This window comes from Chiloscyllium punctatum, unplaced genomic scaffold, assembly GCF_047496795.1.
Source record: "Chiloscyllium punctatum isolate Juve2018m unplaced genomic scaffold, sChiPun1.3 scaffold_63, whole genome shotgun sequence".
Classification (NCBI taxonomy): domain Eukaryota; kingdom Metazoa; phylum Chordata; class Chondrichthyes; order Orectolobiformes; family Hemiscylliidae; genus Chiloscyllium; species Chiloscyllium punctatum.
In genome coordinates this window covers 587,521-594,048 of record NW_027309797.1, presented here as the reverse complement: position 1 = coordinate 594,048, position 6,528 = coordinate 587,521, and positions in this window count along the sequence as shown.

Sequence of the window (6,528 nt, the reverse complement as noted above, 5' to 3'; positions counted from 1 at the left end):
CAGAGGGGCTGAATCAGAGGGACTGAAACAGAGGGGCTGAAACAGAGGGCGAGAAACAAAGGGGCTGAAACAGCGGGCGAGAAACAGAGGGGCTGAAACAGAGGGGCTGAAACAGAGTGGCTGAAACAGACGGGCTGAAACAGAGAGCCTGAAACAGAGGGCGAGAAACAGAGGTGCTGAAACAGAGGGCAAAAATCAGAGAGGCTGAAACAGAGGGCGAGAAACAGAGGGTGAGAAACAGAGGGCGAGAAACAGAGGGGATGACACAGAGGGGCTGAAAGAGAGGGGCTGAAATAGAGGGGCTGAAACAGATGGGCTGAATCAGAGGGGCTGAAACAGAGGGGCTGAAACAGAGTGCGAGAAACAGAGGGCGAGAAACAGAGGGGATGACACAGAGGGGCTGAAAGAGAGGGGCTGAAATAGAGGGGCTGAAACAGATGGGCTGAATCAGAGGGGCTGAAACAGAGGGGCTGAAACAGAGGGCCAGAAACAGAGAGGCTGAAACAGAGGGCGAGAAACAGAGGGGCTGAAACAGAGGGCAAGAAACAGAGGGCTGAAACAGAGGGCGAGAAACAGAGGGGCTGAAACAGAGGGGCTGAAACAGAGGGGCTGAAACAGTGGGCGAGAAACAGAGAGGCTGAAACAGAGGGCGAGAAACAGAGGGGCTGAAACAGAGGGCGAGAATCAGAGGGCTGAAACAGACGGGCTGAAACAGAGTGCAAGAAACAGAGGGGCTGAAACAGAGGGCGAGAAACAGAGGGGCTGAAACAGAGGGGCTGAAACAGAGGGGCTGAAACAGAGGGCGAGAAACGGAGAGGCTGAAACAGAGGGCGAGAAACAGAGGGGCTGAAACAGAGAGCGCGAAACAGAGGGGCTGAAACAGAGGGCGAGAAACAGAGGGGCTGAAACAGAGGGGCTGAATCAGAGGGGCTGAAACAGAGGGCTAGACACAGAGGGGCTGAAAAAGAGAACGAGAAACAGAGGGGCAGAAACAGAGGGCGAGAAACAGAGGGGCTGAAACAGAGGGGCTGAAACAGAGGGCGAGAAACAGAGGGGCTGAAACAGAGGGCGAGAAACAGAGGGGCTGAAACAGAGGGGCAGAAACATAGGGGCTGAAACAGAGTGGCTGAAACAGAGGGGCGAGAAACAGAGGGGCTGAATCAGAGGGGCTGAATCAGAGGGACTGAAACAGAGGGGCTGAAACAGAGGGCGAGAAACAAAGGGGCACAGCGGGCGAGAAACAGAGGGGCTGAAACAGAGTTGCTGAAACAGAGTGGCTGAAACAGACGGGCTGAAACAGAGAGCCTGAAACAGAGGGCGAGAAACAGAGGTGCTGAAACAGAGGGCAAAAATCAGAGAGGCTGAAACAGAGGGCGAGAAACAGAGGGTGAGAAACAGAGGGCGAGAAACAGAGGGGATGACACAGAGGGGCTGAAAGAGAGGGGCTGAAATAGAGGGGCTGAAACAGATGGGCTGCATCAGAGGGGCTGAAACAGAGGGGCTGAAACAGAGGGCCAGAAACAGAGAGGCTGAAACAGAGGGCGAGAAACAGAGGGGCTGAAACAGAGGGCAAGAAACAGAGGGGCTGAAACAGAGGGCGAGAAACAGAGGGGCTGAAACAGAGGGGCTGAAACAGAGGGGCTGAAACAGTGGGCGAGAAACAGAGAGGCTGAAAAAGAGGGCGAGAAACAGAGGGGCTGAAACAGAGGGCGAGAAACAGAGGGGCTGAAACAGAGGGCGAGAAACAGAGGGGCTGAAACAGAGGGGCTGAAACAGAGGGGCTGAAACAGAGGGGCTGAAACAGAGGGCGAGAAACAGAGGGGCTGAAACAGAGGGCGAGAAACAGAGGGGCTGAAACAGAGGGCGAGAAACAGAGAGCGAGAAACAGAGGGACTGAGACAGAGGGGCTGAAACAGAGCGGCTGAAACAGAGGGCGAGAAACAGAGGGGCTGAAACAGAGGGCGAGAAACAGAGGGGCTGAAACAGTGGGGCTGAAACAGAGGGGCTGAAACAGAGGGCGAAAAATAGAGGGGCTGAAACAGAGGGCGAGAAACAGAGGGGCTGAAACAGAGGGCGAGAAACAGAGGGGCTGAAACAGAGGGGCTGAAACAGAGGGGCTGAAACAGAGGGCAAGAAGCAGATGGGCTGAAAAAGAGGGCGAGAAACAGACGGGCTGAATCAGAGGTGCTGATTCAGAGGGGCGGAAACAGAGGGGCTGAATCAGAGTGGCGGAAACAGAGGGTGAGAAACAGAGGGGCAGAAACAGAGGGCGAGAAACAGAGGGGCTGAAACAGAGCGGCTGAAAGAGAGAGCGCGAAACAGAGGGGCTGAAACAGAAGGCGAGAAACAGAGGGGCTGAAACAGAGGGGTTGAAACAGAGGGTGAGAAACAGGGGGGCTGAAACAGAGGGCGAGAAACAGAGGGGCTGAAACAGAGGGGCTGAAACAGAGGGGCTGAATCAGAGGGGCTGATTCAGAGGGGCTGAAACAGAGGGGCTGAATCAGGGGGGCGGAAACAGAGGGCGAGAAACAGAGGGCCAGAAGCAGAGGGCGAGAAACAGAGGGGCTGAAGCAGAGGGGCTGAAACAGAGAGCGCGAAACAGAGGGGCTGAAACAGAGGGCGAGAAACAGAGGGGCTGAAACAGAGGGCGAGAAACAGACGGGCAGAAACAGAGGGCGAGAAACAGAGGGGCTGAAACAGAGGGGCTGAAACAGAGAGCGCGAAGCAGAGGGACTGAAACAGAGGGCAAGAAACAGAGGGGCTGAAACAGAGGGCGAGAAACAGAGGGGCTGAATCAGAGGGGCAGAAACTGAGGGCGAGAAACAGAGGGGCTGAAACAGAGGGCGAGAAACAGTGGGGCTGAAACAGAGGGTGAGAAACAGAGGGACTGAAACAGAGGGGCTGAAACAGAGGGTGAGAAACAGAGGGGCTGAACCAGAGGGCGAGAAACAGAGGGGCTGAAACAGAGGGGCTGAAAAAGAGGGGCTGAATCAGAGGGGTTGATTTAGAGGGGCTGAAACAGAGGGGCTGAATCAGAGGGGCGAAAACAGAGGGCGAGAAACAGAGGGGCTGAAAAAGAGGGCGAGAAACAGAGGGGCTGAAACAGAGGGGCTGAAACAGAGAGCTCGAAACAGAGGGGCTGAAACAGAGGGCGAGAAACAGAGCGGCTGAAACAGAGGGCGAGAAACAGAGGGGCTGAAACAGAGGGGCTGAAACAGAGGGGCTGAAACAGAGGGCGAGAAACAGAGGGGCTGAAACAGAGGGCGAGAAACAGAGGGCGAGAAACAGAGGGACTGAAACAGAGGGGCTGAAACAGAGGGGCTGCAACAGAGGGCGAGAAACAGAGGGGCTGAAACAGAGGGCGAGAAACAGAGGGGCTGAAACAGTGGGGCTGAAACAGAGGGGCTGAAACAGAGGGCGATAAATAGAGGGGCTGAAACAGAGGGCGAGAAACAGAGGGGCTGAAACAGAGGGCGAGAAACAGAGGGGCTGAAACAGAGGGGCTGAAACAGAGGGGCTGAAACAGAGGGCGAGAAACAGAGGGGCTGAAACAGAGGGGCTGAAACAGAGGGCGAGAAACAGAGGGGCTGAAACAGAGGGCGAGAAACAGAGGGGCTGAAACAGAGGGGCAGAAACATAGGGGCTGAAACAGAGTGGCTGAAACAGAGGGCGAGAAACAGAGGGGCTGAATCAGAGGGGCTGAATCAGAGGGACTGAAACAGAGGGGCTGAAACAGAGGGCGAGAAACAAAGGGGCTGAAACAGCGGGCGAGAAACAGAGGGGCTGAAACAGAGGGGCTGAAACAGAGTGGCTGAAACAGACGGCGAGAAACAGAGAGCCTGAAACAGAGGGCGAGAAACAGAGGTGCTGAAACAGAGGGCAAAAATCAGAGAGGCTGAAACAGAGGGCGAGAAACAGAGGGTGAGAAACAGAGGGCGAGAAACAGAGGGGCTGAAACAGAGGGCGAGAAACAGAGGGGCTGAAACAGTGGGGCTGAAACAGCGGGGCTGAAACAGAGGGCGATAAATAGAGGGGCTGAAACAGAGGGCGAGAAACAGAGGGGCTGAAACAGAGGGCGAGAAACAGAGGGGCTGAAACAGAGGGGCTGAAACAGAGGGGCTGAAACAGAGGGCAAGAAACAGAGGGGCTGAAAAAGAGGGCGAGAAACAGAGGGGCTGAAACAGAGGGGCTGAAACAGAGGGTGAGAAACAGAGGGGCTGGAACAGAGGGCGAGAAACAGAGTGGCTGAAACAGAGGGGCTGAAACAGAGGGGCTGAATCAGAGGGGCTGATTCATAGGGGCTGAAACAGAGGGGCTGAATCAGAGGGGCGGAAACAGAGGGCGAGAAACAGAGGGGCAGAAACAGAGGGCGAGAAACAGAGGGGCTGAAACAGAGGGGCTGAAAGAGAGAGCGCGAAACAGAGGGGCAGAAACAGAGGGGCTGAAACAGAGGGGCTGAAACAGAGGGGTTGAAACAGAGGGTGAGAAACAGGGGGTTGAAACAGAGGGCGAGAAACAGAGGGGCTGAAACAGAGGGGCTGAAACAGAGGGGCTGAATCAGAGGGGCTGATTCAGAGGGGCTGAAACAGAGCGGCTGAATCAGGGGGGCGGAAACAGAGAGCACGAAACAGAGGGGCTGAAACAGAGGGCGAGAAACAGAGGGGCTGAAACTGAGGGCGAGAAACAGAGGGGCTGAAACAGAGGGCGAGAAACAGACGGGCAGAAACAGAGGGCGAGAAACAGAGGGGCTGAAACAGAGGGGCTGAAACAGAGAGCGCGAAGCAGAGGGACTGAAACAGAGGGCGAGAAACAGAGGGGCAGAAACAGAGGGCGAGAAACAGAGGGGCTGAAACAGACGGGCAGAAGCAGAGGGCGAGAAACAGAGGGGCTGAAGCAGAGGGGCTGAAACAGAGAGCACGAAACAGAGGGGCTGAAACAGAGGGCGAGAAACAGAGGGGCTGAAACAGAGGGCGAGAAACAGAGGGGCTGAAACAGAGGGCGAGAAACAGACGGGCAGAAACAGAGGGCGAGAAACAGAGGGGCTGAAACAGAGGGGCTGAAACAGAGAGCGCGAAGCAGAGGGACTGAAACAGAGGGCAAGAAACAGAGGGGCTGAAACAGAGGGCGAGAAACACAGGGGCTGAATCAGAGGGGCAGAAACAGAGGGCGAGAAACAGAGGGGCTGAAACAGAGCGTGAGAAACAGAGGGACTGAAACAGAGGGGCTGAAACAGAGGGGCTGAAACAGAGGGCGAGAAACAGAGGGGCTGAAACAGAGGGGCTGAAAGAGAGAGCGCGAAACAGAGGGGCAGAAACAGAGGGCGAGAAACAGAGGGGCTGAAACAGAGGGGTTGAAACAGAGGGTGAGAAACAGGGGGGCTGAAACAGAGGGCGAGAAACAGAGGGTCTGAAACAGAGGGGCTGAAACAGAGGGGCTGAATCAGAGGGGCTGATTCAGAGGGGCTGAAACAGAGGGGCTGAATCAGGGTGGCGGAAACAGAGGGGCTGAATCAGAGGGGCAGAAACAGAGGGCGAGAAACAGAGGGGCTGAAACAGAGCGTGAGAAACAGAGGGACTGAAACAGAGGGGCTGAAACAGAGGGGCTGAAACAGAGAGCGCGAAGCAGAGGGACTGAAACAGAGGGCAAGAAACAGAGGGGCTGAAACAGAGGGCGAGAAACAGAGGGGCTGAATCAGAGGGGCAGAAACAGAGGGCGAGAAACAGAGGGGCTGAAACAGAGGGTGAGAAACAGAGGGACTGAAACAGAGGGGCTGAAACAGAGGGTGAGAAACAGAGGGGCAGAAACAGAGGGCGAGAAACAGAGGGGCTGAAACAGACGGGCAGAAGCAGAGGGCGAGAAACAGAGGGGCTGAAGCAGAGGGGCTGAAACAGAGAGCGCGAAGCAGAGGGACTGAAACAGAGGGCGAGAAACAGAGGGGCAGAAACAGAGGGCGAGAAACAGAGGGGCTGAAACAGACGGGCAGAAGCAGAGGGCGAGAAACAGAGGGGCTGAAGCAGAGGGGCTGAAACAGAGAGCACGAAACAGAGGGGCTGAAACAGAGGGCGAGAAACAGAGGGGCTGAAACAGAGGGCGAGAAACAGAGGGGCTGAAACAGAGGGCGAGAAACAGACGGGCAGAAACAGAGGGCGAGAAACAGAGGGGCTGAAAGAGAGGGGCTGAAACAGAGAGCGCGAAGCAGAGGGACTGAAACAGAGGGCAAGAAACAGAGGGGCTGAAACAGAGGGCGAGAAACACAGGGGCAGAAACAGAGGGGCTGAAACAGAGGGGCTGAAACAGAGGGGTTGAAACAGAGGGTGAGAAACAGGGGGGCTGAAACAGAGGGCGAGAAACAGAGGGGCTGAAACAGAGGGGCTGAAACAGAGGGGCTGAATCAGAGGGGCTGATTCAGAGGGGCTGAAACAGAGGGGCTGAATCAGGGGGGCGGAAACAGAGAGCACGAAACAGAGGGGCTGAAACAGAGGGCGAGAAACAGAGGGGCTGAAACTGAGGGCGAGAAACAGAGGGGCT